The sequence below is a fragment of the Podarcis vaucheri genome (assembly GCF_965113315.1).
Source record: "Podarcis vaucheri genome assembly, chromosome: 2".
NCBI lineage: Eukaryota > Metazoa > Chordata > Lepidosauria > Squamata > Lacertidae > Podarcis > Podarcis vaucheri.
Window position 1 is genome coordinate 9,900,029 of NC_138760.1, and position 24,601 is coordinate 9,924,629.

A 24,601-nucleotide genomic window follows, 5' to 3' on the forward strand; every position below is an offset into this window, starting at 1 on the left:
TTTTTCGGTGGAAACAGATGGGTTTTTATCATCGGAAACAGAATTAGCCCTCGAGGTCTGAACAACTTTTTTTGAAAAAATCCCTAAGCCGCGCGGTCACAATTTCTGCTCAAAATCTGACGTTCTGCAATTCACTCAAAAATGTTGACAAACTGTTGCAAGTGATCCCCTGAAATATTTTTAGGTGGAAACAGATGGGTTTTTATCATCGGAAACAGAATTAGCCCTCGACGTCTGAACAACTGTTTTTGAAAAAATCCCTAAGCCGCGCGGTCACAATTTCTTCTCAAAATCTGACGTTCTGCAATTCACTCAAAAATGTTGGCAAACTGTTGCAAGTGATCCCCTGAAATGTTTTTCGGTGGAAACAGATGGGTTTTTATCATCGGAAACAGAATTAGCCCTCGACGTCTGAACAACTTTTTTTGAAAAAATCCCTAAGCCGCGCGGTCACAATTTCTTCTCAAAATCTGACGTTCTGCAATTCACTCAAATATGTTAACAAACTGTTGCAAGTGATCTCCTGAAATGTTTTTCGGTGGAAACAGATGGGTTTTTATCATCGGGAACAGAATTAGCCCTCGACGTCTGAACAACTGTTTCTGAAAAAATCCCTAAGCCGCGCGGTCACAATTTCTTCTCAAAATCTGACGTTCTGCAATTCACTCAAAAATGTTGGCAAACTGTTGCAAGTGATCCCCTGAAATGTTTTTCGGTGGAAACAGATGGGTTTTTATCATCAGAAACAGAATTAGCCCTTGACGTCTGAACAACTTTTTTTGAAAAAATCCCTAAGCCGCATGGTCACAATTTCTTCTCAAAATCTGACGTTCTGCAATTCACTCAAAAATGTTGGCAAACTGTTGCAAGTGATCCCCTGAAATGTTTTTCGGTGGAAACAGATGGGTTTTTATCACCGGAAACAGAATTAGCCCTCGACGTCTGAACAACTTTTTTTGAAAATATCCCTAAGCCGCGCGGTCACAATTTCTTCTCAAAATCTGACATTCTGCAATTCACTCAAAAATGTTGGCAAACTGTTGCAAGTGATCCCCTGAAATGTTTTTCAGTGGAAACAGATGGGTTTTTATCATCGGAAACAGAATTAGCCCTCGACGTCTGAACAACTTTTTTTGAAAAAATCCCTAAGCCGCGCGGTCACAATTTCTTCGCAAAATATGACGTTCTGCAATTCACTGAAAAATGTTGGCAAACTGTTGCAAGTGATCTCCTGAAATGTTTTTCGGTGGAAACAGATGGGTTTTTATCATCGGAAACAGAATTAGCCCTTGACGTCTGAACAACTTTTTTTGAAAAAATCTCTAAGCCGCGCGGACACAATTTCTGCTAAAAATCTGACGTTCTGCAATTCAATCAAAAAGGTTGGCAAACTGTTGCAAGTGATCCCCTGAAATGTTTTTCGGTGGAAACAGATGGGTTTTTATCATCGGAAACAGAATTAGCCCTCGAGGTCTGAACATCTTTTTTTGAAAACATCCCTAAGCCGCGCGGTCACAATTTCTGCTAAAAATCTGACGTTCTGCAAGTCACAGAAAAATGTTGTCAAACTGTTGCAAGTGATCCCCTGAAATGTTTTTCGGTGGAAACAGATGGGTTTTTATCATCGGAAACAGAATTAGCCCTTGACGTCTGAACAACTTTTTTTGAAAAAATCTCTAAGCCGCGCGGACACAATTTCTGCTAAAAATCTGACGTTCTGCAATTCAATCAAAAAGGTTGGCAAACTGTTGCAAGTGATCCCCTGAAATGTTTTTCGGTGGAAACAGATGGGTTTTTATCATCGGAAACAGAATTAGCCCTCGAGGTCTGAACATCTTTTTTTGAAAACATCCCTAAGCCGCGCGGTCACAATTTCTGCTAAAAATCTGACGTTCTGCAAGTCACAGAAAAATGTTGTCAAACTGTTGCAAGTGATCCCCTGAAATGTTTTTCGGTGGAAACAGATGGGTTTTTATCATCGGAAACAGAATTAGCCCTCGAGGTCTGAACAACTTTTTTTGAAAAAATCCCTAAGCCGCGCGGTCACAATTTCTGCTAAAAATCTGACGTTCTGCAATTCACAGAAAAATGTTGGCAAACTGTTTCAAGTGATCCCCTGAAATATTTTTAGGTGGAAACAGATGGGTTTTTATCATCGGAAACAGAATTAGCCCTTGACGTCTGAACAACTGTTTTTGAAAAAATCCCTAAGCCGCGCGGTCACAATTTCTGCTAAAAATCTGACGTTCTGCAAGTCACAGAAAAATGTTGTCAAACTGTTGCAAGTGATCCCCTGAAATGTTTTTCGGTGGAAACAGATGGGTTTTTATCATCGGAAACAGAATTAGCCCTCGAGTTCTGAACAACTTTTTTTGAAAAAATCCCTAAGCCGCGCGGTCACAATTTCTGCTAAACATCTGACGTTCTGCAATTCACAGAAAAATGTTGGCAAACTGTTTCAAGTGATCCCCTGAAATATTTTTAGGTGGAAACAGATGGGTTTTTATCATCGGAAACAGAATTAGCCCTTGACGTCTGAACAACTTTTTTTGGAAAAATCTCTAAGCCGCGCGGTCACAATTTCTGCTAAAAATCTGACGTTCTGCAATTCACTCAAAAATGTTGGCAAACTGTTGCAAGTGATCCCCTGAAATGTTTTTCGGTGGAAACAGATGGGTTTTTATCATCGGAAACAGAATTAGCCCTCGAGTTCTGAACAACTTTTTTTGAAAAAATCCCTAAGCCGCGCGGTCACAATTTCTGCTAAACATCTGACGTTCTGCAATTCACAGAAAAATGTTGGCAAACTGTTTCAAGTGATCCCCTGAAATATTTTTAGGTGGAAACAGATGGGTTTTTATCATCGTAAACAGAATTAGCCCGCGACGTTTGAACAACTTTTTTTGAAAAAATCCCTAAGCCGCGCGGTCACAATTTCTGCTAAACATCTGACGTTCTGCAATTCACAGAAAAATGTTGGCAAACTGTTTCAAGTGATCCCCTGAAATATTTTTAGGTGGAAACAGATGGGTTTTTATCATCGGAAACAGAATTAGCCCTCGACGTCAGAACAACTTTTTTTGAAAAAATCCCTAAGCCGCGCGGTCACAATTTCTTCTCAAAATCTGACGTTCTGCAATTCACTCAAAAATGTTGGCAAACTGTTGCAAGTGATCCCCTGAAATGTTTTTTGGTGGAAACAGATGGGTTTTTATCATCGGAAACAGAATTAGCCTTTGACGTCTGAACAACTGTTTTTGAAAAAATCCCTAAGCCGCGCGGTCACAATTTCTGCAAAAAATCTGACGTTCTGCAATTCACTGAAAAATGTTGGCAAACTGTTGCAAGTGATCCCCTGAAATGTTTTTCGGTGGAAACAGATGGGTTTTTATCATCGGAAACAGAATTAGCGCTTGACGTCTGAACAACTGTTTTGGAAAAAATCCCTAAGCCGCGCGGTTACAATTTCTTCTCAAAATCTGACGTTCTGCAATTCACAGAAAAATGTTGGCAAACTGTTGCAAGTGATCCCCTGAAATGTTTTTCGGTGGAAACAGATGGGTTTTTATCATCGGAAACAGAATTAGCCCTCAACGTCTGAACAACTTTTTTTGAAAAAATCCCTAAACCGAGCGGTGACAATTTCTTCTCAAAATCTGACGTTCTGCAATTCACTCAAAAATGTTGGCAAACTGTTGCAAGTGATCCCCTGAAATGTTTTTCGGTGGAAACAGATGGGTTTTTATCATCGGAAACAGAATTAGCCCTTGACGTCTGAACAACTGTTTTGGAAAAAATCCCTAAGCCGCGCGGTCACAATTTCTTCTCAAAATCTGACGTTCTGCAATTCACAGAAAAATGTTGGCAAACTGTTGCAAGTGATCCCCTGAAATGTTTTTCGGTGGAAACAGATGGGTTTTTATCATCGGAAACAGAATTAGCCCTCAACGTCTGAACACCTTTTTTTCGAAAAAATCCCTAAGCCGCGCGGTCACAATTTCTTCTCAAAATCTGATGTTCTGCAATTCACTAAAATATGTTGACAAACTGTTGCAAGTGATCCCCTGAAATGTTTTTCGGTGGAAACAGATGGGTTTTTATCATCGGAAACAGAATTAGCCCTCGACGTCAGAACAACTTTTTTTGAAAAAATCCCTAAGCCGCGCGATCACAATTTCTTCTCAAAATCTGACGTTCTGCAATTCACTCAAAAATGGTGCCAAACTGTTGCAAGTGATCCCCTGAAAGGTTTTCCGTGGAAACAGATGGGTTTTTATCATCGGAAAGAGAATTAGCCCTCGAGGTCTGAATAACTTTTTTTGAAAAAATCCCTAAGCCGTGCGCTCACAATTTCTGTAAAAATCTAACGTTCTGCAATTCACTGAAAAATGTTGGCAAACTGTTGCAAGTGATCCCCTGAAATGTTTTTCGGTGGAAACAGATGGGTTTTTATCATCGGAAACAGAATTAGCCCTCGACGTCAGAACAACTTTTTTTGAAAAAATCCCTAAGCCGCGCGGTCACAATTTCTGCTCAAAATCTGACGTTCTGCAATTCACTCAATAATCTTGGCAAACTGTTTCAAGTGATCCCCTGAAATATTTTTAGGTGGAAACAGATGGGTTTTTATCATCGGAAACAGAATTAGCCCTCGACGTCTGAACAACTTTTTTTGAAAAAATCTCTAAGCCGCGCGGTCACAATTTCTTCTCAAAATCTGATGTTCTGCAATTCACTAAAATATGTTGACAAACTGTTGCAAGTGATCCCCTGAAATGTTTTTCGGTGGAAACAGATGGGTTTTTATCATCGGAAACAGAATTAGCCCTCGACGTCAGAACAACTTTTTTTGAAAAAATCCCTAAGCCGCGCGGTCACAATTTCTGCTCAAAATCTGACGTTCTGCAATTCACTGAAAAATGTTGGAAAACTGTTGCAAGTGATCCCCTGAAATGTTTTTCGGTGGAAACAGATGGGTTTTTATCATCGGAAACAGAATTAGCGCTCGACGTCTGAACAACTTTTTTTGAAAAAATCCCTAAGCCGCGCGGTCACAATTTCTTCTCAAAATCTGACGTTCTGCAATTCACTCAAAAATGGTGCCAAACTGTTGCAAGTGATCCCCTGAAAGGTTTTCCGTGGAAACAGATGGGTTTTTATCATCGGGAACAGAATTTACCCTCGACGTCTGAATAACTTTTTTTGAAAAAATCCCTAAGGCGTGCGGTCACAATTTCTGTAAAAATCTAACGTTCTGCAATTCACTGAAAAATGTTGGCAAACTGTTGCAAGTGATCCCCTGAAATGTTTTTCGGTGGAAACAGATGGGTTTTTATCATCGGAAACAGAATTAGCCCTCGACGTCAGAACAACTTTTTTTGAAAAAATCCCTAAGCCGCGCGGTCACAATTTCTGCTAAAAATCTGACGTTCTGCAATTCACTCAAAAATGTTGACAAACTGTTGCAAGTGATCCCCTGAATTGTTTTTCGGTGGAAACAGATGGGTTTTTATCATCGGAAACAGAATTAGCCCTCGACGTCTGAACAACTTTTTTTGAAAAAATCTCTAAGCCGCGCGGTCACGATTTCTTCTCAAAATCTGACGTTCTGCAATTCACTGAAAAATGTTGGCAAAGTGTTGCAAGTGATCTCCTGAAATGTTTTTCGGTGGAAACAGATGGGTTTTTATCATCGGAAACAGAATTAGCCCTCGACGTTTGAACAATTTTTTTTGAAAAAATCCTTAAGCCGCGCGGTCACAATTTCTTCTCAAAATCTCACGTTCTGTAATTCACTCAAAAATGTTGGCAAACTGTTGCAAGTGATCCCCTGAAATGTTTTTCGGTGGAAACAGATGGGTTTTTATCATCGGAAACAGAATTAGCCCTCGACGTTTGAACAACTTTTTTTGAAAAAATCCCTAAGCCGCGCGGTCACGATTTCTTCTCAAAATCTGACGTTCTGCAATTCACTGAAAAATGTTGGCAAAGTGTTGCAAGTGATCTCCTGAAACGTTTTTCGGTGGAAACAGATGGGTTTTTATCATCGGAAACAGAATTAGCCCTCGACGTTTGAAATTTTTTTTGAAAAAATCCCTAAGCCGCGCGGTCACAATTTCTTCTCAAAATCTGACGTTCTGTAATTCACTCAAAAATGTTGGCAAACTGTTGCAAGTGATCCCCTGAAATGTTTTTCGGTGGAAACAGATGGGTTTTTATCATCGGAAACAGAATTAGCCCTCGACGTTTGAACAACCTTTTTTGAAAAAATCCCTAAGCCACGCGGTCACAATTTCTTCTCAAAATCTGACGTTCTGCAATTCACTCCAAAATGTTGGCAAACTGTTGCAAGTGATCCCCTGAAATGTTTTTCAGTGGAAACAGATGGGTTTTTATCATCGGAAACAGAATTAGCCCTCGATGTCTGAACACCTTTTTTTTGACAAAATCCCTAAGCCGCGCGGTCACAATTTATGCTCAAAATCTGACTTTCTGCAATTCACTGAAAAATGTTGGCAAACTGTTGCAAGTGATCGCCTGAAATGTTTTTCCGTGGAAACAGATGGGTTTTTATCATCGGAAACAGACTTAGCCCCCGACGTCTGAACAACTTTTTTTGAAAAAATCCCTAAGCCGCGCGGTCACAATTTCTGCTCAAAATCTGACGTTCTGCAATTCACTCAAAAATGGTGCCAAACTGTTGCAAGTGATCCCCTGAAAGGTTTTCCGTGGAAACAGATGGGTTTTTATCATCGGGAACAGAATTTACCCTCGAGGTCTGAACAACTTTTTTTGAAAAAATCCCTAAGCCGCGCGGTCACAATTTCTGCTCAAAATCTGACGTTCTGCAATTCACTCAATAATGTTGGCAAACTGTTTCAAGTGATCCCCTGAAATATTTTTAGGTGGAAACAGATGGGTTTTTATCATCGGAAATAGAATTAGCCCTCGACGTCTGAACAACTGTTTTTGAAAAAATCCCTAAGCCGCGCGGTCACAATTTCTTCTCAAAATCTGACGTTCTGCAATTTACAGAAAAATGTTGGCAAACTGTTGCAAGTGATCCCCTGAAATGTTTTTCGGTGGAAACAGATGGGTTTTTATCATCGGAAACAGAATTAGCCCTCAACGTCTGAACAACTTTTTTTGAAAAAATCCCTAAACCGAGCGGTGACAATTTCTTCTCAAAATCTGACGTTCTGCAATTCACTCAAAAATGTTGGCAAACTGTTGCAAGTGATCCCCTGAAATGTTTTTCGGTGGAAACAGATGGGTTTTTATCATCGGAAACAGAATTAGCCCTTGACGTCTGAACAACTGTTTTGGAAAAAATCCCTAAGCCGCGCGGTCACAATTTCTTCTCAAAATCTGACGTTCTGCAATTCACAGAAAAATGTTGGCAAACTGTTGCAAGTGATCCCCTGAAATGTTTTTCGGTGGAAACAGATGGGTTTTTATCATCGGAAACAGAATTAGCCCTCAACGTCTGAACACCTTTTTTTCGAAAAAATCCCTAAGCCGCGCGGTCACAATTTCTTCTCAAAATCTGATGTTCTGCAATTCACTAAAATATGTTGACAAACTGTTGCAAGTGATCCCCTGAAATGTTTTTCGGTGGAAACAGATGGGTTTTTATCATCGGAAACAGAATTAGCCCTCGACGTCAGAACAACTTTTTTTGAAAAAATCCCTAAGCCGCGCGGTCACAATTTCTGCTCAAAATCTGACGTTCTGCAATTCACTGAAAAATGTTGGAAAACTGTTGCAAGTGATCCCCTGAAATGTTTTTCGGTGGAAACAGATGGGTTTTTATCATCGGAAACAGAATTAGCGCTCGACGTCTGAACAACTTTTTTTGAAAAAATCCCTAAGCCGCGCGGTCACAATTTCTTCTCAAAATCTGACGTTCTGCAATTCACTCAAAAATGGTGCCAAACTGTTGCAAGTGATCCCCTGAAAGGTTTTCCGTGTTAACAGATGGGTTTTTATCATCGGGAACAGAATTTACCCTCGACGTCTGAATAACTTTTTTTGAAAAAATCCCTAAGGCGTGCGGTCACAATTTCTGTAAAAATCTAACGTTCTGCAATTCACTGAAAAATGTTGGCAAACTGTTGCAAGTGATCCCCTGAAATGTTTTTCGGTGGAAACAGATGGGTTTTTATCATCGGAAACAGAATTAGCCCTCGACGTCAGAACAACTTTTTTTGAAAAAATCCCTAAGCCGCGCGGTCACAATTTCTGCTAAAAATCTGACGTTCTGCAATTCACTCAAAAATGTTGACAAACTGTTGCAAGTGATCCCCTGAATTGTTTTTCGGTGGAAACAGATGGGTTTTTATCATCGGAAACAGAATTAGCCCTCGACGTCTGAACAACTTTTTTTGAAAAAATCCCTAAGCCGCGCGGTCACGATTTCTTCTCAAAATCTGACGTTCTGCAATTCACTGAAAAATGTTGGCAAAGTGTTGCAAGTGATCTCCTGAAATGTTTTTCGGTGGAAACAGATGGGTTTTTATCATCGGAAACAGAATTAGCCCTCGACGTTTGAACAATTTTTTTTGAAAAAATCCTTAAGCCGCGCGGTCACAATTTCTTCTCAAAATCTGACGTTCTGTAATTCACTCAAAAATGTTGGCAAACTGTTGCAAGTGATCCCCTGAAATGTTTTTCGGTGGAAACAGATGGGTTTTTATCATCGGAAACAGAATTAGCCCTCGACGTTTGAACAACTTTTTTTGAAAAAATCCCTAAGCCGCGCGGTCACGATTTCTTCTCAAAATCTGACGTTCTGCAATTCACTGAAAAATGTTGGCAAAGTGTTGAAAGTGATCTCCTGAAACGTTTTTCGGTGGAAACAGATGGGTTTTTATCATCGGAAACAGAATTAGCCCTCGACGTTTGAATTTTTTTTTGAAAAAATCCCTAAGCCGCGCGGTCACAATTTCTTCTCAAAATCTGACGTTCTGTAATTCACTCAAAAATGTTGGCAAACTGTTGCAAGTGATCCCCTGAAATGTTTTTCGGTGGAAACAGATGGATTTTTATCTTCGGAAACAGAATAAGCCCTCGACGTTTGAACAACCTTTTTTGAAAAAATCCCTAAGCCACGCGGTCACAATTTCTTCTCAAAATCTGACGTTCTGCAATTCACTCCAAAATGTTGGCAAACTGTTGCAAGTGATCCCCTGAAATGTTTTTCAGTGGAAACAGATGGGTTTTTATCATCGGAAACAGAATTAGCCCTCGATGTCTGAACACCTTTTTTTTGACAAAATCCCTAAGCCGCGCGGTCACAATTTATGCTCAAAATCTGACTTTCTGCAATTCACTGAAAAATGTTGGCAAACTGTTGCAAGTGATCCCCTGAAATGTTTTTCCGTGGAAACAGATGGGTTTTTATCATCGGAAACAGACTTAGCCCCCGATGTCTGAACAACTTTTTTTGAAAAAATCCCTAAGCCGCGCGGTCACAATTTCTGCTCAAAATCTGACGTTCTGCAATTCACTCAAAAATGTTGGCAAACTGTTGCAAGTGATCCCCTGAAATGTTTTTCGGTGGAAACAGATGGGTTTTTATCATCGGAAACAGAATTAGCCCTCGACGTTTGAACAACTTTTTTTGAAAAAATCCCTAAGCCGCGCGGTCACGATTTCTTCTCAAAATCTGACGTTCTGCAATTCACTGAAAAATGTTGGCAAAGTGTTGCAAGTGATCTCCTGAAACGTTTTTCGGTGGAAACAGATGGGTTTTTATCATCGGAAACAGAATTAGCCCTCGACGTTTGAAATTTTTTTTGAAAAAATCCCTAAGCCGCGCGGTCACAATTTCTTCTCAAAATCTGACGTTCTGTAATTCACTCAAAAATGTTGGCAAACTGTTGCAAGTGATCCCCTGAAATGTTTTTCGGTGGAAACAGATGGGTTTTTATCATCGGAAACAGAATTAGCCCTCGACGTTTGAACAACCTTTTTTGAAAAAATCCCTAAGCCACGCGGTCACAATTTCTTCTCAAAATCTGACGTTCTGCAATTCACTCCAAAATGTTGGCAAACTGTTGCAAGTGATCCCCTGAAATGTTTTTCAGTGGAAACAGATGGGTTTTTATCATCGGAAACAGAATTAGCCCTCGATGTCTGAACACCTTTTTTTTGACAAAATCCCTAAGCCGCGCGGTCACAATTTATGCTCAAAATCTGACTTTCTGCAATTCACTGAAAAATGTTGGCAAACTGTTGCAAGTGATCCCCTGAAATGTTTTTCCGTGGAAACAGATGGGTTTTTATCATCGGAAACAGACTTAGCCCCCGACGTCTGAACAACTTTTTTTGAAAAAATCCCTAAGCCGCGCGGTCACAATTTCTGCTCAAAATCTGACGTTCTGCAATTCACTCAAAAATGTTGGCAAACTTTTGCAAGTGATCCCCTGAAATGTTTTTCGGTGGAAACAGATGGGTTTTTATCATCGGAAACAGACTTAGCCCTTGACGTCTGAACAACTGTTTTTGAAAAAATCCCTAAGCCGCGCGGTCACAATTTCTGCTAAAAATATGACGTTCTGCAATTCACAGAAAAATGTTGGCAAACTGTTGCAAGTGATCCCCTGAAATTTTTTTCGGTGGAAACAGATGGGTTTTTATCATCGGAAACAGACTTAGCCCTCGACGTCTGAACAACTTTTTTTGAAAAAATCCCTAAGCCGCGCAGTCACAATTTCTGCTAAAAATCTGACGTTCTGCAATTCACTCAAATATGTTGGCAAACTGTTTCAAGTGATCCCCTGAAATATTTTTAGGTGGAAACAGATGAGGTTTTATCATCGGAAACAGACTTAGCCCTCGACGTCTGAACAACTTTTTTTGAAAAAATCCCTAAGCCGCGCGGTCACCATTTCTGCTAAAAATCTGACGTTCTGCAATTCACTCAAAAATGTTGACAAACTGTTGCAAGTGATCCCCTGAATTGTTTTTCGGTGGAAACAGATGGGTTTTTATCATCGGAAACAGAATTAGCCCTCGACGTCTGAACAACTTTTTTTGAAAAAATCCCTAAGCCGCGCGGTCACGATTTCTTCTCAAAATCTGACGTTCTGCAATTCACTGAAAAATGTTGGCAAAGTGTTGCAAGTGATCTCCTGAAATGTTTTTCGGTGGAAACAGATGGGTTTTTATCATCGGAAACAGAATTAGCCCTCGACGTTTGAACAATTTTTTTTGAAAAAATCCTTAAGCCGCGCGGTCACAATTTCTTCTCAAAATCTGACGTTCTGTAATTCACTCAAAAATGTTGGCAAACTGTTGCAAGTGATCCCCTGAAATGTTTTTCGGTGGAAACAGATGGGTTTTTATCATCGGAAACAGAATTAGCCCTCGACGTTTGAACAACTTTTTTTGAAAAAATCCCTAAGCCGCGCGGTCACGATTTCTTCTCAAAATCTGACGTTCTGCAATTCACTGAAAAATGTTGGCAAAGTGTTGCAAGTGATCTCCTGAAACGTTTTTCGGTGGAAACAGATGGGTTTTTATCATCGGAAACAGAATTAGCCCTCGACGTTTGAAATTTTTTTTGAAAAAATCCCTAAGCCGCGCGGTCACAATTTATGCTCAAAATCTGACTTTCTGCAATTCACTGAAAAATGTTGGCAAACTGTTGCAAGTGATCCCCTGAAATGTTTTTCCGTGGAAACAGATGGGTTTTTATCATCGGAAACAGACTTAGCCCCCGACGTCTGAACAACTTTTTTTGAAAAAATCCCTAAGCCGCGCGGTCACAATTTCTGCTCAAAATCTGACGTTCTGCAATTCACTCAAAAATGTTGGCAAACTTTTGCAAGTGATCCCCTGAAATGTTTTTCGGTGGAAACAGATGGGTTTTTATCATCGGAAACAGACTTAGCCCTTGACGTCTGAACAACTGTTTTTGAAAAAATCCCTAAGCCGCGCGGTCACAATTTCTGCTAAAAATATGACGTTCTGCAATTCACAGAAAAATGTTGGCAAACTGTTGCAAGTGATCCCCTGAAATTTTTTTCGGTGGAAACAGATGGGTTTTTATCATCGGAAACAGACTTAGCCCTCGACGTCTGAACAACTTTTTTTGAAAAAATCCCTAAGCCGCGCAGTCACAATTTCTGCTAAAAATCTGACTTTCTGCAATTCACTCAAATATGTTGGCAAACTGTTTCAAGTGATCCCCTGAAATATTTTTAGGTGGAAACAGATGAGGTTTTATCATCGGAAACAGACTTAGCCCTCGACGTCTGAACAACTTTTTTTGAAAAAATCCCTAAGCCGCGCGGTCACAATTTCTGCTAAAAATCTGACGTTCTGCAATTCACTGAAAAATGTTGGCAAAGTGTTGCAAGTGATCTCCTGAAACGTTTTTCGGTGGAAACAGATGGGTTTTTATCATCGGAAACAGAATTAGCCCTCGACGTTTGAAATTTTTTTTGAAAAAATCCCTAAGCCGCGCGGTCACAATTTATGCTCAAAATCTGACTTTCTGCAATTCACTGAAAAATGTTGGCAAACTGTTGCAAGTGATCCCCTGAAATGTTTTTCCGTGGAAACAGATGGGTTTTTATCATCGGAAACAGACTTAGCCCCCGATGTCTGAACAACTTTTTTTGAAAAAATCCCTAAGCCGCGCGGTCACAATTTCTGCTCAAAATCTGACGTTCTGCAATTCACTCAAAAATGTTGGCAAACTGTTGCAAGTGATCCCCTGAAATGTTTTTCGGTGGAAACAGATGGGTTTTTATCATCGGAAACAGAATTAGCCCTCGACGTTTGAAATTTTTTTTGAAAAAATCCCTAAGCCGCGCGGTCACAATTTATGCTCAAAATCTGACTTTCTGCAATTCACTGAAAAATGTTGGCAAACTGTTGCAAGTGATCCCCTGAAATGTTTTTCCGTGGAAACAGATGGGTTTTTATCATCGGAAACAGACTTAGCCCCCGACGTCTGAACAACTTTTTTTGAAAAAATCCCTAAGCCGCGCGGTCACAATTTCTGCTCAAAATCTGACGTTCTGCAATTCACTCAAAAATGGTGCCAAACTGTTGCAAGTGATCCCCTGAAAGGTTTTCCGTGGAAACAGATGGGTTTTTATCATCGGGAACAGAATTTACCCTCGACGTCTGAATAACTTTTTTTGAAAAAATCCCTAAGCCGTGGGGTCACAATTTCTGTAAAAATCTAACGTTCTGCAATTCACTGAAAAATGTTGGCAAACTGTTGCAAGTGATCCCCTGAAATGTTTTTCGGTGGAAACAATGGGTTTTTATCATCGGAAACAGAATTAGCCCTCGAGGTCTGAACAACTTTTTTTGAAAAAATCCCTAAGCCGCGCGGTCACAATTTCTGCTCAAAATCTGACGTTCTGCAATTCACTCAATAATGTTGGCAAACTGTTTCAAGTGATCCCCTGAAATATTTTTAGGTGGAAACAGATGGGTTTTTATCATCGGAAATAGAATTAGCCCTCGACGTCTGAACAACTGTTTTTGAAAAAATCCCTAAGCCGCGCGGTCACAATTTCTTCTCAAAATCTGACGTTCTGCAATTCACAGAAAAATGTTGGCAAACTGTTGCAAGTGATCCCCTGAAATGTTTTTCCGTGGAAACAGATGGGTTTTTATCATCGGAAACAGACTTAGCCCCCGACGTCTGAACAACTTTTTTTGAAAAAATCCCTAAGCCGCGCGGTCACAATTTCTGCTCAAAATCTGACGTTCTGCAATTCACTCAAAAATGGTGCCAAACTGTTGCAAGTGATCCCCTGAAAGGTTTTCCGTGGAAACAGATGGGTTTTTATCATCGGGAACAGAATTTACCCTCGACGTCTGAATAACTTTTTTTGAAAAAATCCCTAAGCCGTGCGGTCACAATTTCTGTAAAAATCTAACGTTCTGCAATTCACTGAAAAATGTTGGCAAACTGTTGCAAGTGATCCCCTGAAATGTTTTTCGGTGGAAACAGATGGGTTTTTATCATCGGAAACAGAATTAGCCCTCGAGGTCTGAACAACTGTTTTTGAAAAAATCCCTAAGCCGCGCGGTCACAATTTCTGCTCAAAATCTGACGTTCTGCAATTCACTCAATAATGTTGGCAAACTGTTTCAAGTGATCCCCTGAAATATTTTTAGGTGGAAACAGATGGGTTTTTATCATCGGAAATAGAATTAGCCCTCGACGTCTGAACAACTGTTTTTGAAAAAATCCCTAAGCCGCGCGGTCACAATTTCTTCTCAAAATCTGACGTTCTGCAATTCACAGAAAAATGTTGGCAAACTGTTGCAAGTGATCCCCTGAAATGTTTTTCGGTGGAAACAGATGGGTTTTTATCATCGGAAACAGAATTAGCCCTCAACGTCTGAACAACTTTTTTTGAAAAAATCCCTAAACCGAGCGGTGACAATTTCTTCTCAAAATCTGACGTTCTGCAATTCACTCAAAAATGTTGGCAAACTGTTGCAAGTGATCCCCTGAAATGTTTTTCGGTGGAAACAGATGGGTTTTTATCATCGGAAACAGAATTAGCCCTTGACGTCTGAACAACTGTTTTGGAAAAAATCCCTAAGCCGCGCGGTCACAATTTCTTCTCAAAATCTGACGTTCTGCAATTCACAGAAAAATGTTGGCAAACTGTTGCAAGTGATCCCCTGAAATGTTTTTCGGTGGAAACAGATGGATTTTTATCATCGGAAACAGAATTAGCCCTCAACGTCTGAACACCTTTTTTTCGAAAAAATCCCTAAGCCGCGCGGTCACAATTTCTTCTCAAAATCTGATGTTCTGCAATTCACTAAAATATGTTGACAAACTGTTGCAAGTGATCCCCTGAAATGTTTTTCGGTGGAAACAGATGGGTTTTTATCATCGGAAACAGAATTAGCCCTCGACGTCAGAACAACTTTTTTTGAAAAAATCCCTAAGCCGCGCGATCACAATTTCTTCTCAAAATCTGACGTTCTGCAATTCACTCAAAAATGGTGCCAAACTGTTGCAAGTGATCCCCTGAAAGGTTTTCCGTGGAAACAGATGGGTTTTTATCATCGGAAAGAGAATTAGCCCTCGAGGTCTGAATAACTTTTTTTGAAAAAATCCCTAAGCCGTGCGGTCACAATTTCTGTAAAAATCTAACGTTCTGCAATTCACTGAAAAATGTTGGCAAACTGTTGCAAGTGATCCCCTGAAATGTTTTTCGGTGGAAACAGATGGGTTTTTATCATCGGAAACAGAATTAGCCCTCGACGTCAGAACAACTTTTTTTGAAAAAATCCCTAAGCCGCGCGGTCACAATTTCTGCTCAAAATCTGACGTTCTGCAATTCACTCAATAATCTTGGCAAACTGTTTCAAGTGATCCCCTGAAATGTTTTTCGGTGGAAACAGATGGGTTTTTATCATCGGAAACAGAATTAGCCCTCGAGGTCTGAACAACTTTTTTTGAAAAAATCCCTAAGCCGCGCGGTCACAATTTCATCTCAAAATCTGACGTTCTGCAATTCACTGAAAAATGTTGGCAAAGTGTTGCAAGTGATCTCCTGAAATGTTATTCGGTGGAAACAGATGGGTTTTTATCATCGGAAACAGAATTAGCCCTCGAGGTCTGAACAACTTTTTTTGAAAAAATCCCTAAGCCGCGCGGTAACAATTTCTGCTCAAAATCTGACGTAATGCAATTCACTCAAAAATGTTGACAAACTGTTGCAAGTGATCCCCTGAAATATTTTTAGGTGGAAACAGATGGGTTTTTATCATCGGAAACAGAATTAGCCCTCGACGTCTGAACAACTGTTTTTGAAAAAATCCCTAAGCCGCGCGGTCACAATTTCTTCTCAAAATCTGACGTTCTGCAATTCACAGAAAAATGTTGGCAAACTGTTGCAAGTGATCCCCTGAAATGTTTTTCGGTGGAAACAGATGGGTTTTTATCATCGGAAACAGAATTAGCCCTCAACGTCTGAACAACTTTTTTTGAAAAAATCCCTAAGCCGCGCGGTCACAATTTCTTCTCAAAATCTGACGTTCTGCAATTCACTCAAAAATGTTGGCAAACTGTTGCAAGTGATCCCCTAAAATGTTTTTCAGTGGAAACAGATGGGTTTTTATCATCGGAAACAGAATTAGCCCTTGACGTCTGAACAACTGTTTTTGAAAAAATCCCTAAGCCGCGCGGTCACAATTTCTTCTCAAAATCTGACGTTCTGCAATTCACAGAAAAATGTTGGCAAACTGTTGCAAGTGATCCCCTGAAATGTTTTTCGGTGGAAACAGATGGGTTTTTATCATCGGAAACAGAATTAGCCCTCAACGTCTGAACAACTTTTTTTGAAAAAATCCCTAAGCCGCGCGGTCACAATTTCTTCTCAAAATCTGACGTTCTGCAATTCACTCAAAAATGTTGGCAAACTGTTGCAAGTGATCCCCTGAAATGTTTTTCGGTGGAAACAGATGGGTTTTTATCATCGGAAACAGAATTAGCCCTTGACGTCTGAACAACTGTTTTTGAAAAAATCCCTAAGCCGCACGGTCACAATTTCTTCTCAAAATCTGACGTTCTGCAATTCACAGAAAAATGTTGGCAAACTGTTGCAAGTGATCCCCTGAAATGTTTTTCGGTGGAAAGAGATGGGTTTTTACCATCGGAAACAGAATTAGCCCTCAACGTCTGAACAACTTTTTTTGAAAAAATCCCTAAGCCGCGCGGTCACAATTTCTGCTCAAAATCTGACGTTCTGCAATTCACTCAAAAATGGTGCCAAACTGCTGCAAGTGATCCCCTGAAAGGTTTTCCGTGGAAACAGATGGGTTTTTATCATCGGAAACAGAATTAGCCCTCGACGTCTGAACAACTTTTTTTGAAAAAATCCCTAAGCCGTGCGGTCACAATTTCTGTAAAAATCTAACGTTCTGCAATTCACTGAAAAATGTTGGCAAACTGTTGCAAGTGATCCCCTGAAATGTTTTTCGGTGGAAACAGATGGGTTTTTATCATCGGAAACAGAATTAGCCCTCGACGTCAGAACAACTTTTTTTGAAAAAATCCCTAAGCCGCGCGTTCACAATTTCTGCTCAAAATCTGACGTTCTGCAATTCACTCAATAATGTTGGCAAACTGTTTCAAGTGATCCCCTGAAATATTTTTAGGTGGAAACAGATGGGTTTTTATCATCGGAAACAGACTTAGCCCTCGATGTCTGAACAACATTTTTGAAAAAATCCCTAAGCCGCGCGGTCACAATTTCTGCTCAAAATCTGACGTTCTGCAATTCACAGAAAAATGTTGGCAAACTGTTGCAAGTGATCCCCTGAAATGTTTTTCGGTGGAAACAGATGGGTTTTTATCATCGGAAACAGAATTAGCCTTTGACGTCTGAACAACTGTTTTTGAAAAAATCCCTAAGCCGCGCGGTCACAATTTCTGCAAAAAATCTGACGTTCTGCAATTCACTGAAAAATGTTGGCAAACTGTTGCAAGTGATCCCCTGAAATGTTTTTCGGTGGAAACAGATGGGTTTTTATCATCGGAAACAGAATTAGCCCTTGACGTCTGAACAACTGTTTTGGAAAAAATCCCTAAGCCGCGCGGTCACAATTTCTTCTCAAAATCTGACGTTCTGCAATTCACAGAAAAATGTTGGCAAACTGTTGCAAGTGATCCCCTGAAATGTTTTTCGGTGGAAACAGATGGGTTTTTATCATCGGAAACAGAATTAGCCCTCAACGTCTGAACAACTTTTTTTGAAAAAATCCCTAAGCCGCGCGGTCACAATTTCTTCTCAAAATCTGATGTTCTGCAATTCACTAAAATATGTTGACAAACTGTTGCAAGTGATCCCCTGGAATGTTTTTCGGTGGAAACAGATGGGTTTTTATCATCGGAAACAGAATTAGCCCTCGACGTCAGAACAACTTTTTTTGAAAAAATCCCTAAGCCGCGCGATCACAATTTCTTCTCAAAATCTGACGTTCTGCAATTCACTCAAAAATGGTGCCAAACTGTTGCAAGTGATCCCCTGAAAGGTTTTCCGTGGAAACAGATGGGTTTTTATCATCGGAAAGAGAATTAGCCCTCGAGGTCTGAATAACTTTTTTTGAAAAAATCCCTAAGCCGTGCGGTCACAATTTCTGTAAAAATCTAACGTTCTGCAATTCACTGAAAAATGTTGGCAAACTATTGCAAGTGATCCCCTGAAATGTTTTTCGGTGGAAACTGATGGGTTTTTATCATCGGAAACAGAATTAGCCCTCGACGTCAGAACAACTTTTTTTGAAAAAATCCCTAAGCCGCGCGGTCACAATTTCTGCTCAAAATCTGGCGTTCTGCAATTCACTCAATAATCTTGGCAAACTGTTTCAAGTGATCCCCTGAAATATTTTTAGGTGGAAACAGATGGGTTTTTATCATCGGAAACAGAATTAGCCCTCGACGTCTGAACAACTTTTTTTGAAAAAATCTCTAAGCCGCGCGGTCACAATTTCTTCTCAAAATCTGATGTTCTGCAATTCACTAAAATATGTTGACAAACTGTTGCAAGTGATCCCCTGAAATGTTTTTCGGTGGAAACAGATGGGTTTTTATCATCGGAAACAGAATTAGCCCTCGACGTCTGAACAACTGTTTTTGAAAAAATCCCTAAGCCGCGCGGTCACAATTTCTTCTCAAAATCTGACGTTCTGCAATTCACAGAAAAATGTTGGCAAACTGTTGCAAGTGATCCCCTGAAATGTTTTTCGGTGGAAACAGATGGGTTTTTATCATCGGAAACAGAATTAGCCCTCAACGTCTGAACAACTTTTTTTGAAAAAATCCCTAAACCGAGCGGTGACAATTTCTTCTCAAAATCTGACGTTCTGCAATTCACTCAAAAATGTTGGCAAACTGTTGCAAGTGATCCCCTGAAATGTTTTTCGGTGGAAACAGATGGGTTTTTATCATCGGAAACAGAATTAGCCCTTGACGTCTGAACAACTGTTTTGGAAAAAATCCCTAAGCCGCGCGGTCACAATTTCTTCTCAAAATCTGACGTTCTGCAATTCACAGAAAAATGTTGGCAAACTGTTGCAAGTGATCCCCTGAAATGTTTTTCGGTGGAAACAGATGGGTTTTTATCATCGGAAACAGAATTAGCCCTCAACGTCTGAACAACTTTTTTTGAAAAAATCCCTAAGCCGCGCGGTCACAATTTCTGCTCAAAATCTGACGTTCTGCAATTCACTCAATAATGTTGGCAAACTGTTTCAAGTGATCCCCTGAAATGTTTTTCGGTGGAAACAGATGGGTTTTTATCATCGGAAACAGAATTAGCCCTCAACGTCTGAACAACTTTTTTTGAAAAAATCCCTAAGCCGCGCGGTCACAATTTCTTCTCAAAATCTGATGTTCTGCAATTCACTAAAATATGTTGACAAACTGTTGCAAGTGATCCCCTGAAATGTTTTTCGGTGGAAACAGATGGGTTTTTATCATCGGAAACAGAATTAGCCCTCGACGTCAGAACAACTTTTTTTGAAAAAATCCCTAAGCCGCGCGGTCACAATTTCTGCTCAAAATCTGACGTTCTGCAATTCACTCAAAAATGGTGCCAAACTGTTGCAAGTGATCCCCTGAAAGGTTTTCCGTGGAAACAGATGGGTTTTTATCATCGGAAAGAGAATTAGCCCTCGAGGTCTGAATAACTTTATTTGAAAAAATCCCTAAGCCGTGCGGTCACAATTTCTGTAAAAATCTAACGTTCTGCAATTCACTGAAAAATGTTGGCAAACTGTTGCAAGTGATCCCCTGAAATGTTTTTCGGTGGAAACAGATGGGTTTTTATCATCGGAAACAGAATTAGCCCTCGACGTCAGAACAACTTTTTTTGAAAAAATCCCTAAGCCGCGCGGTCACAATTTCTGCTCAAAATCTGACGTTCTGCAATTCACTCAATAATCTTGGCAAACTGTTTCAAGTGATCCCCTGAAATATTTTTAGGTGGAAACAGATGGGTTTTTATCATCGGAAACAGAATTAGCCCTCGACGTCTGAACAACTTTTTTTGAAAAAATCTCTAAGCCGCGCGGTCACAATTTCTTCTCAAAATCTGATGTTCTGCAATTCACTAAAATATGTTGACAAACTGTTGCAAGTGATCCCCTGAAATGTTTTTCGGTGGAAACAGATGGGTTTTTATCATCGGAAACAGAATTAGCCCTCGACGTCAGAACAACTTTTTTTGAAAAAATCCCTAAGCCGCGCGGTCACAATTTCTGCTCAAAATCTGACGTTCTGCAATTCACTGAAAAATGTTGGCAAACTGTTGCAAGTGATCCCCTGAAATGTTTTTCGGTGGAAACAGATGGGTTTTTATCATCGGAAACAGAATTAGCGCTCGACGTCTGAACAACTTTTTTTGAAAAAATCCCTAAGCCGCGCGGTCACAATTTCTTCTCAAAATCTGACGTTCTGCAATTCACTCAAAAATGGTGCCAAACTGTTGCAAGTGATCCCCTGAAAGGTTTTCTGTGGAAACAGATGGGTTTTTATCATCGGGAACAGAATTTACCCTCGACGTCTGAATAACTTTTTTTGAAAAAATCCCTAAGGCGTGCGGTCACAATTTCTGTAAAAATCTAACGTTCTGCAATTCACTGAAAAATGTTGGCAAACTGTTGCAAGTGATCCCCTGAAATGTTTTTCGGTGGAAACAGATGGGTTTTTATCATCGGAAACAGAATTAGCCCTCGACGTCAGAACAACTTTTTTTGAAAAAATCCCTAAGCCGCGCGGTCACAATTTCTGCTCAAAATCTGATGTTCTGCAATTCACTAAAATATGTTGACAAACTGTTGCAAGTGATCTCCTGAAATGTTTTTCGGTGGAAACAGATGGGTTTTTATCATCGGAAACAGAATTAGCCCTCGACGTCTGAACAACTATTTTGAAAAAATCCCTAAGCCGCGCGGTCACAATTTCATCTCAAAATCTGACGTTCTGCAATTCACTGAAAAATGTTGGCAAAGTGTTGCAAGTGATCTCCTGAAATGTTATTCGGTGGAAACAGATGGGTTTTTATCATTGGGAACAGAATTAGCCCTCGACGTCTTAAAAACTTTTTTTGAAAAAATCCCTAAGCCGCGCGGTCACAATTTCTGCCAAAAATCTGACGTTCTGCAATTCACTCAAAAATGTTGGCAAAGTGTTGCAAGGGATCCCCTGAAATGTTTTTCGGTGGAAACAGGTGGGTTTTTATCATCGGAAACAGAATTAGCCCTCGACGTCAGAACAACTTTTTTTGAAAAAATCCCTAAGCCGCGCGGTCACAATTTCTGCTCAAAATCTGACGTAATGCAATTCACTCAAAAATGTTGACAAACTGTTGCAAGTGATCCCCTGAAATATTTTTAGGTGGAAACAGATGGGTTTTTATCATCGGAAACAGAATTAGCCCTCGACGTCTGAAGAACTGTTTTTGAAAAAATCCCTAAGCCGCGCGGTCACAATTTCTTCTCAAAATCTGACGTTCTGCAATTCACTCAAAAATGTTGGCAAACTGTTGCAAGTGATCCCCTGAAATGTTTTTCAGTGGAAACAGATGGGTTTTTATCATCGGAAACAGAATTAGCCCTTGACGTCTGAACAACTGTTTTTGAAAAAATCCCTAAGCCGCGCGGTCACAATTTCTTCTCAAAATCTGACGTTCTGCAATTCACAGAAAAATGTTGGCAAACTGTTGCAAGTGATCCCCTGAAATGTTTTTCGGTGGAAACAGATGGGTTTTTATCATCGGAAACAGAATTAGCCCTCAACGTCTGAACAACTTTTTTTGAAAAAATCCCTAAGCCGCGCGGTCACAATTTCTTCTCAAAATCTGACGTTCTGCAATTCACTCAAAAATGTTGGCAAACTGTTGCAAGTGATCCCCTGAAATGTTTTTCGGTGGAAACAGATGGGTTTTTATCATCGGAAACAGAATTAGCCCTTGACGTCTGAACAACTGTTTTTGAAAAAATCCCTAAGCCGCACGGTCACAATTTCTTCTCAAAATCTGACGTTCTGCAATTCACAGAAAAATGTTGGCAAACTGTTGCAAGTGATCCCCTGAAATGTTTTTCGGTGGAAAGAGATGGGTTTTTATCATCGGAAACAGAATTAGCCCTCAACGTCTGAACAACTTTTTTTGAAAAAATCCCTAAGCCACGCGGTCACAATTTCTGCTCAAAATCTGACGTTCTGCAATTCACTCAAAAATGGTGCCAAACTGCTGCAAGTGATCCCCTGAAAGGTTTTCCGTGGAAACAGATGGGTTTTTATCATCGGAAACAGAATTAGCCCTCGACGTCTGAACAACTTTTTTTGAAAAAATCCCTAAGCCGTGCGGTCACAATTTCTGTAAAAATCTAACGTTCTGCAATTCACTGAAAAATGTTGGCAAACTGTTGCAAGTGATCCCCTGAAATGTTTTTCGGTGGAAACAGATGGGTTTTTATCATCGGAAACAGAATTAGCCCTCGACGTCAGAACAACTTTTTTTGAAAAAATCCCTAAGCCGCGCGTTCACAATTTCTGCTCAAAATCTGACGTTCTGCAATTCACTCAAAAATGTTGGCAAACTGTTGCAAGTGATCCCCTGAAATGTTTTTCGGTGGAAATAGATGGGTTTTTATCATCGGAAACACAATTAGCCCTTGACGTCTGAACAACTGTTTTTGAAAAAATCCCTAAGCCGCGCGGTCACAATTTCTTCTCAAAATCTGACGTTCTGCAATTCACAGAAAAATGTTGGCAAACTGTTGCAAGTGATCCCCTGAAATGTTTTTCGGTGGAAACAGATGGGTTTTTATCATCGGAAACAGAATTAGCCCTCAACGTCTGAACAACTTTTTTTGAAAAAATCCCTAAGCCGCGCGGTCACAATTTCTTCTCAAAATCTGATGTTCTGCAATTCACTAAAATATGTTGACAAACTGTTGCAAGTGATCCCCTGAAATGTTTTTCGGTGGAAACAGATGGGTTTTTATCATCGGAAACAGAATTAGCCCTCGACGTCAGAACAACTTTTTTTGAAAAAATCCCTAAGCCGCGCGGTCACAATTTCTGCTCAAAATCTGACGTTCTGCAATTCAGTGAAAAATGTTGGCAAACTGTTGCAAGTGATCCCCTGAAATGTTTTTCGGTGGAAACAGATGGGTTTTTATCATCGGAAACAGAATTAGCCCTCGACGTCTGAACAACTTTTTTTGAAAAAATCCCTAAGCCGCGCGGTCACAATTTCTTCTCAAAATCTGACGTTCTGCAATTCACTCAAAAATGGTGCCAAACTGTTGCAAGTGATCCCCTGAAAGGTTTTCCGTGGAAACAGATGGGTTTTTATCATCGGAAAGAGAATTAGCCCTCGAGGTCTGAATAACTTTTTTTGAAAAAATCCCTAAGCCGTGCGGTCACAATTTCTGTATAAATCTAACGTTCTGCAATTCACTGAAAAATGTTGGCAAACTGTTGCAAGGGATCCCCTGAAATGTTTTTCGGTGGAAACAGATGGGTTTTTATCATCGGAAACAGAATTAGCCCTCAACGTCAGAACAACTTTTTTTGAAAAAATCCCTAAGCCGCGCGGTCACAATTTCTGCTTAAAATCTGACGTTCTGCAATTCACTCAATAATGTTGGCAAACTGTTTCAAGTGATCCCCTGAAATATTTTTAGGTGGAAACAGATGGGTTTTTATCATCGGAAACAGAATTAGCCCTCGACGTCTGAACAACTTTTTTTGAAAAAATCCCTAAGCCGCGCGGTCACAATTTCTTCTCAAAATCTGATGTTCTGCAATTCACTAAAATATGTTGACAAACTGTTGCAAGTGATCCCCTGAAATGTTTTTCGGTGGAAACAGATGGGTTTTTATCATCGGAAACAGAATTAGCCCTCGACGTCAGAACAACTTTTTTTGAAAAAATCCCTAAGCCGCGCGGTCACAATTTCTGCTAAAAATCTGACGTTCTGCAATTCACTCAAAAATGGTGCCAAACTGTTGCAAGTGATCCCCTGAAAGGTTTTCCGTGGAAACAGATGGGTTTTTATCATCGGGAACAGAATTTACCCTCGACGTCTGAATAACTTTTTTTGAAAAAATCCCTAAGCCGTGCGGTCACAATTTCTGTAAAAATCTAACGTTCTGCAATTCACTGAAAAATGTTGGCAAACTGTTGCAAGTGATCCCCTGAAATGTTTTTCGGTGGAAACAGATGGGTTTTTATCATCGGAAACAGAATTAGCCCTCGACGTCTGAACAACTTTTTTTGAAAAAATCCCTAAGCCGCGCGGTCACAATTTCTTCTCAAAATCTGACGTTCTGCAATTCACTCAAAAATGGTGCCAAACTGTTGCAAGTGATCCCCTGAAAGGTTTTCCGTGGAAACAGATGGGTTTTTATCATCGGGAACAGAATTTACCCTCGACGTCTGAATAACTTTTTTTGAAAAAATCCCTAAGCCGTGCGGTCACAATTTCTGTAAAAATCTAACGTTCTGCAATTCACTGAAAAATGTTGGCAAACTGTTGCAAGTGATCCCCTGAAATGTTTTTCGGTGGAAACAGATGGGTTTTTATCATCGGA